The sequence below is a fragment of the Suricata suricatta genome, chromosome 14 (genome assembly GCF_006229205.1).
Source record: "Suricata suricatta isolate VVHF042 chromosome 14, meerkat_22Aug2017_6uvM2_HiC, whole genome shotgun sequence".
NCBI lineage: Eukaryota > Metazoa > Chordata > Mammalia > Carnivora > Herpestidae > Suricata > Suricata suricatta.
Genome location: NC_043713.1, coordinates 52,351,164 through 52,375,198, shown reverse-complemented (window position 1 = coordinate 52,375,198; position 24,035 = coordinate 52,351,164). Strand labels below are relative to the sequence as shown.

The window sequence follows — 24,035 nt, the reverse complement described above, 5'->3', positions numbered from 1 at the left end:
CTTAAAATGAGGAGCATTTGGCTAATGAGTAAGCAGCTGTTTGGTTAAGCAAATGACTCATCCTGGGATATTTATGGAGCGCAACTATTTTTCAAGCCTGTAAAAATGTGAAGTAAAAAAAAGCCTCCCTAAGATCAAAAAGCAGATGTTTAAGCATTTTTGAAAAAAAGTACTACTGAACAGTAACGTCTTCTATCAGGTCTGTCAACATATCTATGAAAACATGGGAGTCTTCTTAAGAAGTACCACATGTATTTTCACTGAACAGAGAACATTTACAGATTGGTTATTTTATACCAAGCATTGTTCTATGCAAAAAAAAAGTAAGACAAAAGCACCCTTAAGGAGTAAAGTCTGATAAAGTTACATTGTTTCCCCAAAAATATAATAAAGTGACATTTTAAAAACATAAAAAATAAAAAGGACAACATATATGTCCATAGGCTATAATTGACATTTTATTTGCTTATAATTATACATATATTAGTTGTTTAACTATTATATACAATTAAATATATTAATCCTATTCTCTAAATCTATATTGATATGTTCTATATATTAATATAACTAATATGTAATTGATAATAGCTCATAATTAAAAGTTGGTATTTACTGAGAGTTTACTATGAGCCAAGCCTTGTGCATCTGAGGCCTCCTGTTGGAAAAGCACATGTTCCATGGCACTGAATTGGCTCAGTTGGAAGAGCATGAAACTCTTCATCTCGTGGTCATGAGTTCAAGCTCCACATTGGGTATAGAGATTAAATAAATAAGACTCAAAAGAAAAGCATGTGTTAAATGGAACTAAAAGAAATAGAAATCACACTGAGAAGAGAAGTGTGACTATAGCCTAAGATAAGGGATGGAGCATCGGATTTGGCTCAGAGTTACTTGCTAATCAAGATAGAAAAGGAAATAGGATATGTAATGGAAGCTCAAAGTGGCAGGTCATCTAGCTGGTGTCTTTGAATAAGGGTTCACACAGGAATTAGATCTGAAATTGCCTTTGAAGCATGGGTAATATGTGAAAAGTGCAAAGGGTTTTTGAGAAGAGAAAATGGCTTGAGCAAAAACAGTGAGGCAGAAATAGGAGGGAGTCATTGCTTACTGACTGACTAAGGGGATGCTCAGATCAGAACTTAGACTCATTTTAGTAGGATGGAGGACATATGTGGGGAATAAGGGTCAGGAATCAGAGGCTTCAGGGTGGAAAAAAAGTCTGAAGGACAAACAAAGGTAGCAGGAAGATTATTCTGGTTGAGTGCAACATGATAGCTACATGGGAAGTCTGGAAGCCAGATCCTGGTTAGAAGCTTACTGTAGACCATCCTGGGGAAAAGGTGTCACAGGGCTTACCAAAGTTGAGGCAGACAGAATGATGATAACTGCTATGCTGAGACACTGAGAGAAAGCAACTAAAGATGTTTAGCATCTGAAGCCTGGGTGAGCAGGTGGAAGTGACAGGAGTAAATCTGTCTCACTGGACAAACCATTATTTCAGACATGGAGCTTAGCGAGCCAGCTAGTGATGGACTGCCAGGGACAGACACATCAAACATCACCAGCATCTGGAATACGAGGAACAGCACCTCAGTAGCTACATGGAGACTTGGGATAATTGAAATGAAGAGATCTCTAAAAGAATGTTGAGAAAAAAGGACCCTGACTGGAGGGGGACTGTTAAAGATTACATGCACTTAAGAGACATCAGTTTTCTAGGACTGCTGTAACCAAGTTCCACAAAATAAATGGCCTAAACAACACAAATAAATTTTCTCACAGCTCCGGAGGCTGAAGGCCAAGATCAAAATGCTGGTCTCTCCTAAGTCCTCTTCTCCTTGGCTTGTAGTTGGAAGTCTTCATGTGGTCAACCCTCATGCATGTCTGGTCCCAATATCCTTTTCTTATAAGAACACCAGTCATTTGTGATTAAAGCCCACCCATAGGACTTCCTTTTAAATGTAACAACCTATTTAAAAGCCCTATCTCCAAATACATTCATATTCTGAGGTACTAGGGGGTAAGGACTTCAATATATAAATTTTAAAGGAACATGATTCAATTCAGAAGGTAAAAACTCTTTTTGTTTGTATGTTCAGTGGTACTAGAACTGGCATTCTCTGAGATCTTGCCCAATTAAACATCTCTCATTATACAATAACATTGCAAAGTTAATTTTTAACATCACATTTTCCCCCCTCAATTCTGCATGCCATGGAGGAGAATGCTTGTATTGAGCCAAAAAATGACCTAACTAGACTGCCTTGGGAGGATGGTGGAGTAGGAGGATACTGTGCTCACCTTCTCTCACAAACACTTCAAGCTTCAACTACATACAGTGCAGCTCAATCTGAAAATGATGTCAAGACTAGCCAAACAGCTCTTCCATACCTAAGAATTTAAAGAAAATGCCACATTGAGAAAAGTAGGAAGGGCATGGACACAGTAGACAACTAAACCCCCAGAGCAGCACACAACCAGAAGGGTTATCACAGGCGTAGAGATCCTACCGAGAAGCAAGGGTACCACCATGCTCTGGGGATCTATACCAGGAACATATGCCTCCATAATGTAGAGGGCCGTAACTCCAGAAGAGTCTCAGGACCTTAAACTAAGAAACTGCTCTTAAAGGGTGAGTGTACAATATCACTCACTCCAAGATCCAGCACAGAGGCAGCAGTTTATAAAGTGTATTATACGAGAAGGAGATTTATTGATTTTCGAACATGTACTAGAGGGGCAAGGCTCCATGGAAATTTTGTGTAGAAATGTAAGTGTTGATAGGTGCCATTTTTCTTGCCCTCTTTTAGCCTGTCTGGCCCAATGCTGGTGGAAGTCAGTTCTGACACTCCATCTACCTTGCCACCACCATTTGCCCCATGTTGGACATCCTCCTATGGACTCAACTCCATCCACCTTGGCAGGTATCTCTCCAAAGTAACTCCCACCTACCATACATGGTAAGCAGACTTGGTGGAGACCAGCTATTGCCCACAGCAACTACCACCCCATTACATGTGGTAGGCGACCCTGGCCAAGACCAGTATCCTTCCAAAGCACTTCCTACCCGAGGGAGGGTGGGAAGCGGTCCTGCCCATCAGCAGACCCACAACAGTTGTGGCCAGGCCTCTCAGCCATCTGTACTTAGAGGTTAACCCTAGCCATGAGCATGCCAGCAGCACTGCAGCTAGACCTCTCAGCCAGCCCTGCCTACCAGTGTGCCTGTAGTAGTTGCAGCTGGTCACTGCTGATAGCTGGGCTGGAGGCCAACTATGTTCATAAATATGCTTGCAGCAATCATGGTGTAGTCAGAGTAGGAAGATGCATGCAGCCCACACAGAGGATACCCCTGGAGCACCTGGTTCTGACAACTTGGGGGGAGGTGTTGGCCAAGAGGAAGACTTCTATATAAGGCTGCTACTTTGAAGACCAGGAGACCTAGCTGACCTACCTAATACATAAAAACAAACACAGAGAGTGAGACCAAATGAGGAGACAGAGAAATATATTCTGAGTGAAAGAACATGAGAAAACATCAGAAAAGGAAATGGAGATAAGCAATCTACCTGATAATTCAAAATTAATGGTCATAAAGATGCTGACCTGGATGAGGAAACAAAGAGTAGAACTAAGATTTCAATAAACTGAAAATATTTTCAAAGAACCTATCACAGCTGAAGAATACAACTACTGAAATAAAAAGTATGCTAGATGGAGAACTTGAGAGACTATTGAATGCTGAGAATGAACTGAGGGTTGGGGGGGAGGGGGGAGGGGGGAAGAGAGTTGGTGGTGATGGTGGAGGGCACTTGAGGGGAAGAGCACTGGGTGTTGTATGGAAAACAATTTGACAATAAAATATTTTTTAAAAAGTATGCTAGATAAAATTAATCGCAAAATGAGAATGAAGAAGAATGAATTGGCAATCTGAAAGACAGAGTCATGGAAATCATCCAAGATGAACAGCAAAAAGAAAAAAAGAAAAGCTTTAAAAATGAGAAGAATTTAAGGGATTACGGGGACAACATCAAGCATATTCACATTTGCATTTTAAATGTCCCAGAAGGAAAAGAGGGAGAGGAAGGGGCAGAAAGTATATTTTAAGAGAAAATAGCTGAAAGAAATAAACAAACACTAATTTGGGGGAAGAAAACAAATCCATCTCCAGGGAGCAAAGAGAACTACATAAAGATGAACCCAAGGAAGTCCCCACCAAGATATAATAATTAAAATGGAAAAAATTAAAGATAAAAAGGAAACCCTAAAGTCACAAAAGAAAAGCAACTAATTACAACAAGAGAATGCCCATAAGATTTTGGGTCAGGTCATAATCTCATGTACATGCAATAGAGCCCTATGTCATGGAGCCTCCTTGAGATTCTCTCTCCCCCTCCACCTCCATTTCCTACTCACTCTCATTCTCTCTCTCTCATAGATAGATAGATAGATAAATAAATAAGTGTCCAACCATAACACTAAGGACAGTAATCAGATCACAAGGAAAGAGAGCAAGAGAAGAAAAAAGGAACAGAGAAGTACAAAAACAGCCAGAAAACAATTAACAAAATAGCAGTAAATAAATACCTATCAATAATTAAAATTAAATGAACTGGGGTGCCTAGGTGGCTCAGTCAGTTAAGCTTCTGACTTAGGCTCAGGTCATGATCTCATGGTTCATGAGTTGAAGCCCTGCAATCAGCTCTGTGCTGACAGTGTGGAGCCTGCCTGGGATTCTCATTCTCATTCTCTCTCCCTCCCTCCCTCCCTGTCACCCTGCCCTCCCTCACTCATGTGCACATGTGTGCTTACTCAGTCTCTCTCTCTCTCAAATAAACTTAAAAAAAAATTAAATGGACTAAATGCTTCAATCAGAAGATATAGGGTTACTGGATTAAAAAAAAAAAAAAACAAGACCTATATATAGACTGCCTACAAGAGACTCACTTCAGACCTAAAGATACAGACTGAAAGTAAAGGCCTAGTAAAAGATATTCCTTGCAAATAAAAGTGAAAATAAAAATAAGGGGTAGCAATACAGATAGCAGACAGAATAGTCTTTAAAACAATGACTGTAATAAGAGAGGAAAAAGGATATTATACAATGATAAAGACATTATTCCAACAAAAGGATATATATATATATATATATATATATATATATGCACCCAACATAAAACACCTAAATATATAAAGCAAATATTAACAGAACTAAAGGGAGAAATTGACAATAACCCAACACTACTATGGAGGTTTAACATCCCATTTGCATCAGCAGATAGATCATGCTGACAGAAAATCAATGAGGAAACCATGCCTTTGAACAACACGTTAGACCAGATGGACATAACAGATATATAACCGAACATTCCATCCAGAAATAACAGAACACACAATGTTTTCAAGTACACATGGAACATTCTCCTAGTTAGAATACATGTTAGGCCACAAAGCAAGTCTTAACATATTTAAGTAGATTAAAGTCATATCAAGCATCATTTCCAACCACAACTGTGTGAAACTAGAAATTACAAGCAAAAAATGGGATAAAAACCATAAGCACTTGGAGGCTAAACAACATGCTATACTGAACAACTAATGTGTCAACAAAGATATCAAAGAGGAATTCAAAGACTAACTTTGAGACAAAGCAAAAGTCATTCTAAGAGTGACACTCATGGGAATGCAGGTTTACCACCCACCCACCCACCCACACACACACACACACACACACACACAAATACCAAATAGTGAATCCTTAGACCTTAAGAAACTAGAAAAAGAACAAAAAATAAAACAGGCACCTAGTAGAAAGAGTGGGAAAAAAATCAGAAAGACAATAAATGAAATAGGGACAAAAACAAAGTTCAATGAAATTAAGAGCTGACTTTTTGAAAAGATAAACAACACTAATAAGGCTTTATTTAGCCAGACTTATCAAAAGAAGAAAAAAAAAGTGAAAGTGACTCAAATTCAGAAATGAAAGAAAAGAAGTTATAACCAACACCACAGAAATATGAAAGATTGTGAGATACTGCTAAAAGGAATTATATGTCAACAAATTGGACAGCTAGAAGAAATAGATACATTTCTAGAAACATTCCATCTTTCTCAACTGAATTAGGAAGAAATAGAAAACCTGAATAGAACCATCAATACATAAACTTGAACTAGTTATTTAAATAAAAACCCTCAATAAACACAGGGTTTCATATGTGGTTTTCCAGGTGGTTTCATATGTGAATTTCACCAGATATTCGAATAGCTAATACCTATTCTTCCCAAGTTATTCCAAGAAATGAAGAGGAAGGAATGTTTCCAAATTCCCTTTACAAGGCCAGCACTATCCTGATACCCCAAAGAGACAAGTACACTACAAAAAAGAAAATTATAGGCCAATATAACTATGAACATAAATGCAAAAATCTTGAACAAAATATTAGCAAACCAAATTCAACAATACATTAAAAGTGTTATTCAACACTCTCAAGTAGAATTTATTCCAGAGATGAAAGGATTGTTGAACAACCACTAACCAATCAATGTGATACACCCTGTCAACAAAACGAAGACTAGAAATCATATGATCATCTCAATAGATGCAGAAAAAGCATTGGACAAAATTCAACATCCATTCATGATAAAACCTCTCAGCAAACTGGGTTTAGAGGGAGCATACTTCAACATAATAAAGGCCATATAGGAAAACCCAGAGCTAACATCATATTCCATGATAAAAGCTGAAAGCTTCTCTTTAGTAGCAGGCACAAGACAAGAGGCCCATTCTCACCACTTTTACTCAAAATACTACTAGAAGTTTCTAGTCACAGCAATTCATATGTATATATATATATATATATATATATATACATATACATACATTCTATATATATTCTATACTACACACACACAGAGAGAGAGAGAGAGAGAGAGAGAGAGAGAGAGAGAGAAGGAAGGAAAGGCATCCAGGTTGGTAAGGAAGAAGTAAAACTGCATCTCTTTACAGATATCATGATACTAGCCATAGAAAATCCTAAACAGTCCAATCAAAAAGCTATTAGAAGCAATAAATGAATTCAGTAAAGTTTCAGGAAACAAAATTAACATACAGAAACCCCTTGCATTTCTATGCACTAGTAACAGATCAGCAGATAGAGAAATTAAGAGAACACTTTCATTTACAATGGCACCAAAAAGAATAAAACACTTAGGAGTAAATTTAGCCACGGAGGTGAAAGACCTGCACTCTGAGAAAAAATTGAAGATGACACAAATAAATGGAAAGATACTCCATGCTCATGGATTGGAAAAATTAACATTGTTAAAAACACCCATACTACCCAAAGCAATCTACAGATTCAGTGCAATTCCTATCAAAATACCAATAGCAGTTTTCACAGAACTAAAACAAGCAATACTAAAATTTGTATGCAACCATGAAAGACCCCAAATAGCCAATGCAATCTTAATAAGAACAAATCTGAAGCTATTATAATTCCAGATTTCAAGATATATTCAAAACTTCAGTAATCAAAACTGTATGTTACTGGCGCAAAAATAGACACATTGATCAATGGAACAGAATAGAAAGCCCAGAAACAGGCTCACATGTATATGCTGAATTAATCTCTGACAAAGAAATGAAATGATCCTTTCCATACAGCATACACAAAAATAAACTTAGAATGGATTAAAGACCTAAATGTGAGACCTGAAACTGTAACTCTCCTAGAAGAGAGCATAGTAATTTCATTTACCTCAGCCACAGCATCGCTTTTACATGTTTCTCCTAAGGCAAGGGGGGGAAAAACAAAACTAAACTATTGGGACTGCATCAAAACAGAAAGCTTCTGCAGAGGGAATAAAATCATCAACAAAATAAAAAGACAGCCTACTCAATGGGAGATGTTTGCAAATTATATATCCAATAAGGGGTTAATTTTCAAAACATATGAAGAACTCCTACAACACCAATACAACTATCTAATTTTAAAAAAGCAGGGCACAGAAACCTAAATGACATTTTTCCGAAGAAGAAATATAGATGGCCAACAGGCACATGGAAAGATGCTCAACATCAGTAATCATCAGGGAAATGCAAATCAAAACCACAATGAGGTATCACCTTACAGTTGTCAGAATCACTAGTACCAAAAAGTCAAACAGCAAGTATTGGCAAGGATGTGGGGGGAAAAGGAATTCTCATGCACTGTTGGTAGGAATGTAAGTTAAGGAAGTCACTGTGGAAAGCAGTATGGAGTTTTCTCAGAAAGTTAAAAATAAACTACCGTATGATGCCATAATTTCACAACTAGGTATTTACCCAAGTAAAATGAAAACACTTATTGGAAAGGATATAAGCACTCCTATGCTTATTACAGTATTTTTTACAATAGCCCAGATATGGAAGCAGCTCTAGTGAACACATACAGATGAGTGGCTAGAGAAGTGGTGTATGCACATATGATGAAATACTATTCAGCCATAAGAAAGAAGAGATCTTGCCATTTGTAACAGCATGATGGATTTAAAGGGTATTATTTCACTGAGTGAAATAAGACAGAAAGATACATACTATTTTATTTCACTTACATGTGGAATCTAAAACACAAGTGAACAAATGAAAACAAAAACATTTTGTATTATGAAAATACAAGAAACAAACTTACTAGAAGGGACGGGATGGGGGGCACAAAATAGATGGAGATTAAAGGGTACAAACCTGTTATAAGTAAGTTGTGGGGATATAATATGCTCCATAGAGAATATGGTCAAGAATACTCTAATAACTTTGTATGGTGACAAACAGTAACTGGACTTGTGGGGATCATTTTGCAATGTACAAGAATATGTAATCACTATGATGTACACCTAAAGCTAATAGGCATTTTATGTCAGTTATACATCATTAAGAAGAACAACAAGAAGTATGTGTCTTAAGAAATCAGAGGAAGGAAGCAGCACTGGATTGGGATGAATAAGGAAACTTCTGAACTAGAACCATCACTGTATCATATCTCCATATAGTACAGCATATCCCACACACTGTCCTTTCGTCCAGGGAAAACAAGACAATACTCAATCAGTTCTTTATTTCAGCTTCAAGCTTTTCATTCCTGCCCATACAAAACCTGAAGGGCACTAAAGATTTGGAATAAGCTTTTCTTACTTAGTCAACTCATTCTCTGAGCTCTTTCCAAGCTCCTGCTCTTAGCTCTTGAATCTTCTAGAGCATGACAGGCTACCCCATAGCAATGGGCAGAGAACATTCCTAAGGAACTTGTCCTTCCTTCCCTTCCCCTGTGGTTCCTAAATTCTTTCATAACCTTTTCATTCTCTCATGCCAATGCGCTCCCTACTCCTGTACAGCATTTCAAGGTGGGTTCTCATCTGAGTAATGCTAGCATGTGCATTTTGAGTAGCTTTGAGTCCTGTCACAAAAGTGACAGAGGAGGAAGAGGGGAGGAAAAACAAACCTCCAAAAATAATTATGATCCCAATCTTTTAAGAGGCATTCTAGTTGGGGCGCCTGGGTGGCTCAGTTGGTTGAGTGTCTGACTTCAGCTCAGGTCATGATCTCACCATTCTTGAGTTCGAGCCCTGTGTTGGGCTCTGTGCTGACAGCTTAGAGCCTGGAGCCTGCTTCAGATTCTGTGTCTCCCTCTCTCTCTGTCCCTCCCCTGCTCATGTTCTGTATCTCTCTTAAAAATAAAAATTTAAAAAATATTTTAAGGCATTCCAGTTTATTAAAGTATATTTTTGCTTACAAGGGCAAGTACCCTATATTCTGCCTATCCAGAAATACAGACCTTTTGTAGGCAGGCATTTCTAATTTTTCATTTTCTTGTGTTTTGAAATTTCACTGTTTCCAATGTGTTATTTAAACATCCTTTAAAAATAGGAATATATGTAAAGATGAACTAAAATCTTCCTTTTAAAAATAATCTCAAAAAAATGGGCAGTAGTGAATATACGGATGTGTTATCTGGACTCCAGAGAAAGAACAATGCAGTGAAAGTTGTGGAGATTTTTTTCAGAGAGGAGTAGGACAGTGGCACACCTGCACATCTAACGCAAAGCTCACTGGTTCTGCTAGATACCAGCCAAGCAGCTTTCCTTTTGCAAACACAAGTTAAATTGCATTTAATGAAATCATCATGGGCACAGGTGAAAATCCTACTGCATTTTAGACAGACATTATTAAGACATAACCAGTTTTGGAGCAGAAAGTGCTTATCTCTAATTTGGCAAAGTGTTTCTTATCTAAAGTTTTTTCCTGTTAAGGCTGGGCTGCTGCTCTCAGGTCCTGCTACCTCCAATTAGCCAAGACCCATTTGAGGCCGTGAATGCCACGGGTAGTGGGCTGTGATGCATCGGGTCAGGTACTGGTGGCCGTTCCTCTTCTCCCTTCACACCGTTTCTGCCTCTCATTATAGTTTCAATACTCAGTGCAACCACCCCACCCAGACAAGTGGATTGACTTTCCACACATTCATTTAAATCTGCTTCTAAAATTTTGCTCTGCTGTTCTCCCAGTTATGCCCTCCCCTGCCTCCCTGCCCATTAAAATCTGTCCCTTATACATCACAGTAAATTCCACAGATGGAAGAGGTGCTGAGTATGCAAAATCAAACCATAAGAAAACCCGCAGGGGTTGGGGTGGGGGATGAGACAGTCTTTGAAAGTTCTCGAGTGGGAAGAACTTTTAAAGTTTGGAGCAGAAGAAACTATGAAAGAATCGACACAATTGATTACAGGACATTTTAAGAGTGTGCTCATATGGGTAGATCTTCAAAAAGTTATTTTAAGTGAGAGGAGTCAAGGACACAACTATGTTATTACTCATACGTGTAATCTTAAAAAGTCAAACTCCTAACAACAGTAAAATGATGGTTACTGGGAAGAGGGGTGGGGAGAGGAATAAGCAGATATTGCTTAAGGCTACAAACTTGGAATCTAAGTCCTAGAGATTGAATGCACAGTAAATATAAACAGTATTGTAGGGCATCTGGGTGGCTTGGTCAGTGAAGACCCCCACTTTGGTTCAGGCCATGATCTTGCGGTACAGGAGTTCAAGCTCCACATCTGGCTCTGTGCTAACAGTGTGGAGCCTGCTTGGGATTCTCTTTCCCCCCTTCTCTCTGCCCCTCTTTCTTTCTGTCACTCTCTCAAAATAAGTAAATAAACTTGAAAAAAACCAATCCTATATTATAAGCATCAAACTTACTAAGAGAATAGAACTTAATCATTCCAACCCCTAAAAAGAACTAATTATGTAATATGTAGAGGTGCTAATTATTGACACAATGACAATTATAATATATAAATGTATTGGGTTAGCGTGTTGTATCCCTTATATTTATACAATGTTGTATGTCAAATATATTTCAAATTAAAAAAAAAAACACTGAACTTGTAGAAACAGAAGACTGCTAGTTACCAGAGATGAGGAGTGGGGGATGGGCAAAACTGAAGGTTTATAGGATAAGTAAGTCCAGGGGATTAAATGCACAGCATGGTCACTATAATTAACAATGCTATCTTACATAGCGCAAAGCTGTTGAGAGAGTAGATTTTATAAGTTCTCATCACAAGAAAAAACATTTGTAACTATGTGTAGTAATGGATATTATCTAATCACTTTACTGTATATACATCTTACTATACATATGAACATGTAGTAAAATGATATATATGTATCAAAATGTGTATATATGCATATGTATATATCTACCTACATACAAAATCATTATGTTGTACAACCTGAAACTAATAGTTACATGTCAATTATATCCAATAAAGAACATTCCAAAAAATCTTAAATGTAAAAAGTTATAAGCAAAAAAGACATTCAGAATATTTCCCAAATTAAAAAGAAATAAAGCAAATTTCCAATACTATAAGGTACAAACAAAAATTAAAATACCCACAGTATTTATTTTAAGACAATAAGTATTACATAAAAAATATGTACATATAAGAAAACACCACAAGGAAAGCACAATAGTATTGTGCTAGGGTGGTAATAATTATGGATGGTGTTTATTTCATTTTTTTCTATTTGCTTCATTATCCACACTGCTTTTTTTCATTGTGGCAAAATACAGGTAGTATATAGTTTTTGCCATCTTAACCATTTTTAAAAATATATTTTTCATGTTTTACTTATTTTTGAGAGAAAGAGACGGTATGAGCAGGGGAGGGTCAGAGAGAGAGGGAGACACAGAACTGGAAGCAGGCTCCAGGCTCTGAGCTAGCTGTCAGCACAGAGCCTGACACAGGGCTTGAACCCATGAACCACAAGACCATGACCTGAGCTGAAGCCAGATGCTCAACCAACTGAGCCGTCCATTATCCTTAACCATTACAGTTCAATGGCATTAAGTATATTCACTTTGTTGTAAATCTCACCACTTTTTCATCTTGCCAAAACTGAAACTCTGTACCCATTAAACATTAGCTTTTCATCCCTCAGAAATGACCATTCTACTTTCTGTCCCTATGGATTTGAGTGACCTTATCTAAGTGCCAGACAGTATGTATCTTTTGACTGGCTTGTTTCACGTAGCATAATGTCCTCAAGGTCATCCATGTTGCAGTATGTAACAAGACTTCCTTCTTCTTTAAGGCCATATTCCATTGTATGCATTATATTGATTTTATATTTATTTATAAATTTTGGAATCCTGCCCAACCATCTGAATCTCACATCAATCTCTGTTTCAACCATTCAAATCTCCTCTACTATACTAGGCCTTCTGACATTGAATTTGTTCCTTTACTCGTTGAATCCATTCATTTACCTGCTTAATAGTAAGTTCTTAATGTGTCACTTTTAAGGCAAAGCAGGAGCCATAGGACATTCAGGGGCAATAAAGAAGAAAAGCATCAGTGGCCATGTCGGGAAAGAGACAAACCCCTATATATTCTTGGACTTTTTCTTCTCCTAAAGTGAGATCTTTTTGGTTGAAGGATGTTAAAATCTGAAGCTTCCCTTAAAAATTGAAATGTGTTTCAGAAAATATTTTAAAACCCTGAATCAAAAGATCCTAACACATTATCTTCTCCTGTAGACTCATCGCTAATAAACTCGGGTGCTGTGGCTTCTGCCACCGGAGCCAGGCCACAGGAACTCTTGAATCACCAACTCCCCCTCCCGAATGAGGGATCGATTCCCAAACCAGCCTATTTGATCACCGGTAAAAGGTGCACACAGCTAACAGAGCTCTTTCTAGCAGAGAACTATTGTAGCTTCCAGGAGTGAAATAACTGGAAGCTTATTTGTCACTGGTTCAAGCAAAATATTATGGCCTAATTAAAAACAAATTTATTGACTACTCTTTGCAAAGGGCAATGTGATGGTTAATGTGTGTGTCAACTTGGCTAGCTCAGAGTTCCCAGGTTTTGGGCCCAACCTAGCCTAAATAACAGTGTGGATATATTTTTTAGGTGAGATAAACATTTAAATCAGTAAACTTTGGGGGCACCTGGGTGGCTCAGTCAATAAAGCATCCAACTCTTGATTTCTGCTCAGGTCATGATCTCACAGTTCACGGGTTCGAGCCCTGCATCCAGCTCTGCACCAACAGTGCAGAGCCTGCTTGGGATTCTTTCTTCCTCTCTTTCTGTCCCTCCCTCACTTGTGCACTCTCTCTCTGTCTCTCTCAAAAGTGATAAATAAACTTAAAAAAATTTTTTTAATCAGTAGACTTTGAGTAAAATCAAGTGCCCATAATGTGGAGGGGCCTCATCTAATCAGTTGAAGTATTTAATAGAAAAAAAGAGACATATCTCCAAAAAGGAGGAAATTCTGACTCCAGACTGATTTCACACTTCAACAACATTCCTTGGATATCCTGCTGGTCTATCCTACAGATTTGGGACTCGTCACAGCCTCCACAAACACGAGCCATTTCTTTAAGATACATCTCTGTGCATACGTGTGTATATACACGTACACACACACACTCACATCCATTGGTTCTATTTCTGTGGAGAACTCTAATACAGACAAGAAAAACCCGGTCATTCCTTTGCTGCTTCTATTCTCTTGCACTGAAAATTGCTTTTTCCAAACTGGATATAAACATCTTAAAGGCAAGACAAATATTATGTTTCTCTGTGTTCTTTATAGAATCAAGAAAGGCTTTAAATGTACTAGGAATTCAACACACTTATAGACTACTCAATTTGAATAAAGACAGCTAGATGATAACTTTATACTGCCAAAATTAAGTCTTCCTGAGCAGTGGTTTGTTGAGGTGTTTGGTTGTTTGTTTTTTTTTTTTTAATTAACTGTTGGATAGGACAAGACTGCTTACTTCAGTTCATTCTTCATCATTTTTTTAATAGTTTATTGTCAAATTGGTTTCCATATAACACCCAGTGCTCTTCCCCACAAGTGCCCTCCTCCATTACCACCATTCCCTTCCCCTCCCCCCTCCCCCTCTTCCTTCAACCCTCAGTTCGTTTTCAGTATTCAATAGTCTCTCAAGTTTTGCGTTCCTCTCTCCCCCCAACACTCTTTCCCTCTTAACCTCCCCCTGGTCCTCCATTAGGTTTCTCCTGTTTTCCTGTTAGACCTATGAGTGCAAACATATGGTATCTGTCCTTCTCGGCCTGACTTATTTCGCTCATCAATATTTTTTTTAGAGCACCAATCCTAATTAATGTAAAGTCCCACAGTCTGGTTCAAATTCTGGGTCATTGCTACAAGACTGAAATCTGGGGGGAGAAAAGCAACTCAAAGTTATCCTCTAGCTACGGAAAGAAGGTGAGTGAGGGTAACTCTTTGGTCACCATAATCTGGAACAGAGATGGAGTGCTGCAGGGGGTCAAACGTGGGGGCCAAAGGCTAAGGCAGAGCCGTCCCAGGGTTTGAGGAGCGCTTAAGCCTGTATTCCAGCTTTGCTGGTTACAGGGAAACTCTGTGCAGCTAGACCAAAGCAGAGAACGGAAGCCAACCTCATAGGTCCAGGCTACAGGACTTCTGTGGGTCCTCTGACCAAGGGAGCAGGCTTATATTTACTTCCTGAATCTCAATTTAAAATGAATTTTAATTACATTGGAAAAAACTCCTTTGCATATTTTCAATGTTTATATTAATACCAAGATACCTCTCACATGATTTAATAAAACATCTGTGGTTCTAAATCTTATAACTGTTTAAGTGTTAACACATTAAAAACAGACTAAAAACCATACTATTTGCCAAACTAATAACAGATCAAGATATTTATTTCCTTTGTCGTTTCCCTTAAGAATTTCCAACAGGTATGTCACTTGATTTGTTTCATTGATTAGTCCAGTATTTCTTCCTCCTCTTCTATATGTCTGAGGTACATAAAATGTGAAGTGTATTTATTACCAATGTACTTCCTTTAGGAGGACTTTTTATTACTGTTGCGACATAATCAAGTCTAATGCCCCAATAAGAACACTAGGTTGAACACTTTCTGCAGTTACCACATATTCTAGTAACCCCAGGACTTGAAAAATGCAAACAAATGACCTCTTCTTTTCCCTATGAGGTTTGAAACTAAAGCTCTGATCATTTAGCCAAAATAAAATTCAGTGAAATCATACTTTTACATGAAAGAAGGGAAGGATAAATTGCCTAAGTACAGTAGTATTCAACTCTTCTTAAATTCTGCATTTTCATCTTTGTAATGTGTTTGCTTCATCCTGCTCTGAAAAATTGTTTCGTTTCTCTTCCCACAATGACAAACATTAATCAAACTTACCATTGTTATTAACCATGATGAAACGCCCCCATCTCAACACATCTGCTCGCTTCTCTGTATGTGCCTTCCATCTTAACACACACACGACAGATTTCAGAGATGCCTCTTACCAGAGATATTTACTCCTAGCGTCTACCTATGCACACTCTAGGCATGAAAGCCCTTTACATTAAAAAAATTAATAAGCACTGTCTTTAGATAGAGCCTCCTGAGCTGTAAGCTGACAGAAAAGTTCACAAAAGGAAGGTGGCACTCATTAAGGGCAATAATTTTGCTCTTCCACAGATTTGTCGATATTCACGTCTACAATAAAAACGTGACAGACTGCATCTGTGCTAATTTCTTTGGTAGAATTGTTTGCTGTGGTTACAGAGGTTAATGCATTCATTACAGGCTAGCAATGTTTCCAATGCTGGAGTTTCCACTGGTCTCTCAGCCCCTTCAGTCTTCTGATGCCAGGCATTCCTGTGACGACAGAGGTGGTGTCGTGGGTCCAGGAACCAACAGCCACACTTTTCATGCAGGAACCACAGGGTGAGACCCCCACAGCTGGTCTTTGAGTATACTTGGCATGCTGGCTCATTTCAATCTTCACCATTTCCCGACAGACACACCATAACAGCCCCCGTGATTCCAAGCTGCCTGGTGCATTTGGCCATGTTGCTGCAAACCAGGTCCACATCCGCAGAGCTCTTTGGCAGACTTTGTTTTTTAAGAACACACTGAAATTGTGAAACTTCTGCAGCTCAGTCCATGGTGCTTCTTTTCTGTGGGTATGGGTAACTTTATTCTGAATCCCTTTTATAAGGTACATTCTGAACCTTTCTCTTCTATGTGTATCTTCTTTTGTTTGGAGAATAAGTACCCTTCTCATTTTGCTATTGTTTTCCTAAGACTGGGATCTGTCAGCGTATTAATAGAATAGAATGTGCAGCAGGATATTTTGCAAAAACCAACAGTCGCTATATAATAGGAGACCTCATTATGTTTCTCTGCCATTTAATCTTCACTAAAAAATGATTAAAGACTGTATTTCTTTTAAGGTGAGAATTATTGGGTGTTTTGATTGATCAACTAATAATTAATGAGATTTCTAGCATAGCTCTATGTTAGGATACTGTAAAATTTGGTACATGTAAATTAAAATATTTTGGCCTGGAGAGTTCAACCATGTTAGCCTTCCTGTAAGCCTTCCTGTTAGCCTTCCTTTCCTCTAAATCCTTTCATGGTAACAAAATAATCATTATTTGAATATTGAAGAAAATATTATTTCTCTTTCAGAACATACTCCTTATCTTCCTGATGCTGTTCATTACTTTTTTCTCCTTTTTTGTCTCGTGGCTACATAGATCTCTTAAAAGAAAGTTGAACTTGAAAGGTCCTCTTGAAAAGAAAATCAGTTTTATTACTACCTCCTACTATTTGTCTTCTTGATGCAAAATGTCATCTGTTTTTCTGATTATTAGCTCAATAAAGTTGAGCAGGGAAAATAAGAAATTAAAAAAAACTTCTTTTACATGGTATTACTTATTAGCTGATCCAGTAAAAATTTGATTGGATGTGATGATTTAAAGTTTGCAGGAAAGGTATTTTAATTTCAATTATCTCTACTTTTCCTAGATGTTTTCCCAAATAACTGAATACCAGTTCTAAATCATTTTCCAAACATGACTGTGCTCTTTCCAAAACTTTATGAAACTGTGATGTGTCTTTTGAAGACTAGGGATATAAATATAGTAACTATGTAAAATTGTCATGATGATCTAATTTAGGAAAGAGATGATTAATGATGTTTTTTGGGTAACTTTCTATATTTTCAAGTTTTCTTCAATGTGTATATTCAGCCATTTTAGTTAGCAAATGTTAGTTGACTACGTGCCATGGGCCAAATGACATGTTCATTGATGGGTTTAAAAAAAATTTTTTTAACATTTATTATTGAAAGACAGAAAGAGACAGAGCATGAGCATGGGAAGGGCAGAGAGAGGGAGAGACACAGAATCTGAAGCAGGCTCTAGGCTCTGAGCTGTCAGCACAGAGCCTGACACAGGACTCAAACTCACAAACCATGAGATCATGACTTGAGCTGAAGTTGGATGCTTAACTGACTGAGCCACCAGGCACCCAGATGGGGATTTAAAGAGAACAAGGATAGACAGGTGCAAGAAATTTTACTGCACAAAATAAAAGATTAACAGTTAAAAAATTATATAAAATTGGGACAATATTTGGCTTTTCCTTCTATAAGGAAAGAGCCCATTCACATATTTAAATCCTTAACAAATGATCCTGATGCGACAGTCAAGGGTTTAGGATATAGGAGAACAAAGCAGCAGGGGTGGGGCCCAAGTGAACACATACTTCTATCTGGAGCAGGTATAGCACCCCCACAGACACACTACTGGAGGAGGAAAGATGTGAAGGAGTTAGGGAAACGTTCAGGATTAGTGTCAGGAACTTTCTTCAGTAAGTCATTTTACCTGTGAGGAGTAAAAGGCATGCTTTCTTGCTGGGAATGATAAGCAAATAGGAAAATGAGGAAGGGTTGACAAGAAAAGCATGGCACTTCTGCTTGGCATTAAGTTTCCAAAGCAGTTGAAAGCCAACCACTGGGGCCTCCCGGGTGACTCAGCTGGTTCAGCAGCTGACTCTCGATTTCGGCTCAGGTCATGATCTCACAGTCTGTGAGATCCAGCCCCATGTCAGGCTCTGTGCTGACAGTGTGGAGCCTGCTTGGGATATTCATTCATTCATTCATTCATTCATTCATTCATTCATTCATCCTCACTCTCTCTCTCTTGCTCTCTCTCTCTCAAAATGAATAAACATCTTTTTAAAGCCATGCATGTATCCTGGGACCAATCTGCACAACTGGGTGATTTTCTCAGAAGCTCTCAGTTTTACTTACGTAATGGAAATAAATAACCCCCCAAATTTTTAAATAGATTCATATAGTCTGAAGCCAGAAGTAGACTCAAATATGCCTTAAGCCAAAATATCTAAGTACAGGATTCATAAATAGAACCGAGAGTGAGAAATACCACTCTTCCCCCTCTATGTGTTACCTTCTCTTCAGATACTATGATTATTGAGTGGAGCTTAAATGAGCAACCTCTCTTCTTACCAGTGGTTCTCAAAATTGAGAGTGCATTGGAATTATCTGGAGGGGGGGCTTGTTGAAACAGACTGCTGATTTAGTTTGTGATTCAGTGAGTCTGGGGTAAGGCCCTAGAATCTACATTTCTAGTAAGTTCCTAGGTTCTGCTGAGACTGTTGGTCAGTTGCCCCTGCTCTAAATCAAACTCTGCGAGCCGGGGATGAATGTGTGCAGTGGTGGAAGTCACTGGAGCTCCTTGCTCAGATCTGTTGCTCATTCATTGCTGATTCTGCCCCTGCCTACCTCAGTGCCTGGCCTATGTAACTGGCACCCAGCCACGTTTTTGAGAAGGAAGGTGTACTGGCTTCCCTGAATGCCCTCTCTGAATGCGGCAGGCACAATTCTATGAATGCAGAGAGGTACTTTCACATACACGGAAATATTAGCTCCTTGGTACATCTCTGCCAAAGGTATAAAATGGTAAATTATCAATATACCCAAAACTCACCAGCTAACGGCATTTGCTCCAGAATACAATCTTAGTACTGTATAAAGATAATAAAAGGTCACATCAAAAATGTAAATCTCTGAACACCATAAAATGTCAAAAAGTATACTATGTGCTCCTCTAAGCAGGGCTCGGTCTTAGTGTTATTATCCCAATTTTAGGGAAAACCTCGAGTAACTTATGCATAGCTACAAGCAGAACTAGGACTAGGGCTACAGTGTTTCAATCCCCATAAAGTCACCCCTGACCTCTGTCTTGCCAGGTCCCTGTGACAGTTTTCTATTTCATACTCAGTCACTCAGCAGTTTTGAGCTAGTTGACTAGCCCTTCTTTTTTTAGACCACTTTCTTCCCTAGGCTCTGTGCCACCTAACCTCCTACATTCCCTTCTGCTTGATTTAGAAACTCTTGCTTTCTCCCTGTCACCTGGACCTTGAAATACTGGAATGCCCCAGGGAGCATGTGTCCTGGCTGCCTCCTCCTCCGTCCCTTGATGAGCTCATGGAGCCAAGGCTGCAGAGAATACCAGCACGCTGATATCACCCAAATCTCCATCTCCAGCCAGGACTCAGCTCCACACTCATTTATCCAACTGCCAACTGGGCATCTCTACTGGAATACTTATTATGCATCTCAGAGGCAACCCGTCCAAAATAGAGTCCTTATTTGCCTTGAACTTGCTTCTCGTTTTGGTAGATAGGACCCCCAGATATCAGTTTCTCAGGACAAAATCCTAGTGTCATTTTGGATTTCTTTTGTGCACTAAATTCCTCTAAACCTCGCGGATCAGTGCTTGCACCCAAATGGTTTCTGGACAAACTCCTTGGTACCGTACCCACTGCTGCAACCACAGCTGGCACTGCCTCCTCTCTTCCCATAATCTGTGGCCAGAGCTTCATCTTGAACTTGTTCTTGCCTCCATCGCTCCATGCCCCACAGAGCAGCTGGAGTGATTTGGTTTTAGGGTGTATCAGACCTCAGGGATTGTCTGATTATCTGATTACAAACTGCCAGAGGCTTCTCTCCACAAATAGGATAGAATCCTGTCTCTCCATGTGGTGCCTGAAGGGGTCTACTTCTCCATCACTTGACCTTCTCTCACTCTCCAACACAGCCACTTAGACCTTATTTCTCTCTCTCTCTCTCTCTCTCTCTCTCTCTCTCTCTGTGCCATAAGCTTCTTTTGCCTCTAGGCCTCACCCCCTCTTTATAACTGCTGTTGTTCCCTCTGCCTGAAGTGCCCCCTACCAACCTAGCCCTTTATTAACCAGAGTGGCTGTGGTTCCCCACCAGCCCACGCTCTAGCCCATATTTCACAGCACTTATTTGGAATTGTTTATATATCTATTTGTTTAAATATTTATCTGGCAACTGGCATGTAAACTCCAAGCAGGCAGGGATTTTGTATTCTTCATTGCAGAATCATTTAGAATAGTATTTAGAACTTAGTACATCACACAAGCTCATGATCATATCTCTTCAGGGATCATGTTGTAATCTGATCAGAATCTAATATCTGGATAACAGATTGTTCTAATCAGTGATAAATTCATAACTCAAATTTGTTTTTCTTGAATCCCAGAAGCTGTAATTCCAAAGACAGATGTTTGGGCTGCTTTACAGAAGTCTTATGCCATTGTCTTTCTGCTGTCCTTAATATTTTGTTCTAGACCAATGACCATGCTTTTAACTCAAGATAAACTCCTTGTGGTATTTTTCAGAACATTGCAAACAAGATCAAGTTTTTCTCATTCAGGTCCTCTAGAATATTCTAGATAGATTTCAACTTAAGAATTAGTGGAAGTTTTGATATTGACTTGAAGTTTCCACTCAAATATATTTGATCATGATTTTATACCTTGTTGTGGTGTTCAGTGTTTTGTGTTCCAAATTTAGGTCACAGAAAAGACATAGATTCCACGCCTCAAGCTATTTGCGAAGTTGTTTTTCCCACATGTTTAAATTCTATTGCTAGAGCTTTAAAATCAGCAGGCATCTCCCCTTGGCCAGGTACTTAGGATTCAAAACATTGTACTCTGCTTTAGATTTGGTGTTAACATAATTTGGTCACATTTCCTACCATGGTCTTCTATAGAAGATATAGAATCTTCTATAAACATGCAGGAATAAGAGGAAGATTCATTCATCCTAAACTCAACCATGAAGAGACTCCCTTGTTTCCATGGCAAACTCCCCGTGTTCACAGGTTTGCACTTTCTCCTCATATTTCTGTGCTACCTCTTAAAAATCCTTGACTGATAAAAAGCTTCCACTGGTTAAAACATACCTCATGCTGTACTAACTCCTGTGTATTGAAAGCTATGGTTGGCACCTTAGAAGTTAAATCACACAAGCATCCCCTGGAGGCTATGCTAGAGTTTGAAGGATAAAAACTTATCAAGGTTCTTTTTGCCAATACCCCCCGCCCAAGGCTCTTCCTCTTCAGCCCACTCTTAAATGGTACGTTTCCCAAAGCACCACCATTGATGTGCACACTCCTGGGGTGATTTCATCCACTCCACTGATGACCTCCATCTGTTTATCCATAAGCCCATGCTCTTTTCCCAGCATTGCTCATGCTCCTGTATTGGACATGAAGATAGCCCAGGAATGCCTCAAATACCACAAATCCAACACCAAATTCATTATCTTCATGCCTCCACTGACCTATCTGCTCTGACTCCTTTCTTCCTGTATGAAGATCCCAGTGAACAGGATTAACAGGACTATCACTGACCCATTCCCCAAGCTGGAAACAATGACTTTTTTTTTTTAGCTTTCTACCCAAAATAAACTAAATCACATAAATCATAGTAAAGACTATCCCTCTGGTCTGATGACTTCTTCCCATCCACACTCTCCCTTTAAGAGCATAATTTTGGTGTTAGTAAGGCAGTCTGAGCATGGATGTATAGTCTATATTCATATTCAGTTCATTATCTTGCCCCACTCTTCCTGATATATGTTAGGAATCACTCCTGCACCAGTGAACAGCACTGTCCAGTAGAAACACAACATGAGACACATAAGCAATTTGACACTCTCTAGTGGCCACAAGTATATAGGTCCTAAAAAAGAAACACATGAAAATAACTTTAAGACTATCTTATTTAAGGGGCACCTGGGTGGTTCAGTAGGTTATGCATCCAAATCTTGGTTTCGGCTCAGATCATGATCTCACAGTTGGTGAGTTCAAGCCTCACAGTGGGCTCTGTGCTGATGGTGCAGAGCCTGCCTGGGATTCTCTCTCTCTCTCTCTCTCTCTCCTCCTCCCCTGCTCTCTCTCTCTCACTCACTTTCTGTCTCTTGAAATAAATAAATACACTTTAAAAAATTTTAAAGACTGTCTTACTTAAGCCAGTACACATAAAACATTAAATTTCAAACTGTAATATAAAGTATTTAATAATACTTTGTTTCTTTGTACAAAGTCTTCAAAATCTGTACCAATTACTGAAAGTAGTTAAAGAAAGTTAGGGCACTTATGGGGAAGAGCACTGGGTGTTGTATGTAAACCAATTTGATAATAAACTATTTAAAAAAAAAAAAAGAAAGAAAGTGAAGAAAGAAAGTCTTCAAAAGTGCTACTGACCACATGTGGCTAGTGGCTATTCCATTAGACAACACAGATGCAGCGGTGAGCTGGAGTGGGGCTCACACTCATAAGGAAGGATAAACTAAAGCTTCAGTGAGTACTGGCAATGAAAAAGACTCAATCCATAACCACACTGAAAACAGGAACTTCAAAAGCAGATGGAATCAAATTGAGGATAAAACCATAGCACAAACCGGAGAGATGTTGTTTTAGGGTACAGACTTACACAGCATGATGACAGTCAATACTGTATACCTCAAAGTGCTAACAGACTAGATCTTAAGTCTTCTCACCACAGGACAGAAATGGCAATTACATGACCCAGTAGAGGCTTTAGCTAATGCTACGGTGGTATTCATATTGTAATGGATAAGTGTATCAAACTAACATGTTGCACACCTTACATTTACACAATGTTATATGCCAATTGCATCACAGTATTTTTTGAAAATGCCCAAAACACAAAGAGAATGTACCTTCACAGGTAAAGTAAAAATAAATAAATAAATCCCACTAGAGTAGCTCAGCAGACCAAACACAACCGAAGGCTCAGGGGTAGGTGCATCAGTAATTCAGAAATGGCCTTCAGAAATGGCAAGTAGATCATGTGATCCTCATGGGACTCTGCATCTGTGATTCTTTTCCTTCAGGCTAATGACCCAAGAACTATTCTCTCAACAAAGTGAGAGCCCCTTTGCTGGACTTCCTTTGAGAGAAACAGATTGGAAACTGTGGTGGTGGGCCCGGGTAGGGGAAGGGGGTGGTCAAAATGGACCTCCCCAAGGAGGGCCCTAAGTATGTATTCTGAAGTGGGGACTCCCAGCGAGAGAGGCTGTGAAGGCTATGCTGCAGGTAAGGAAACACCCCCTCTTGTCCACCCCTAAAGGGAGGCAGCTTCACCCCTCCTACTGCCCCTGCGACTCTAGACAGCAGACTGAAGCGATCAGAACCCATATTAACAGCAAAGTTAACAGGATTTCTGGTGTGAGCTGACAAAACTCAGTCTTCAATCCAATCTTTGAACATAAGTGTGAACCGACAACCATGAATTGCCAGACTTTGAAAGAAAATAAACACCTTCAAAGAGAAACATTAA

At 38.9% G+C, this 24,035-nt stretch overlaps 1 protein-coding gene across 5 annotated transcripts in view; it reads left to right on the top strand.

The window, feature by feature from the left end:
- The window catches only part of DLGAP1 (DLG associated protein 1), an 868,306-nt gene that overhangs the window by 450,457 nt on the left and 393,814 nt on the right, over positions 1–24,035 (top strand). Inside the window, exon 1 of one of the 5 annotated variants that reach the window (XM_029921988.1) lies at positions 2,943–2,960. The exons of the other annotated variants lie outside the window; for them this stretch is intronic. The gene's annotated coding sequence lies outside the window, so the exon portion shown is untranslated. Of the gene's footprint in view, positions 1–2,942; positions 2,961–24,035 lie in introns of those variants that run through there. 5 annotated transcript variants of the gene reach the window in all.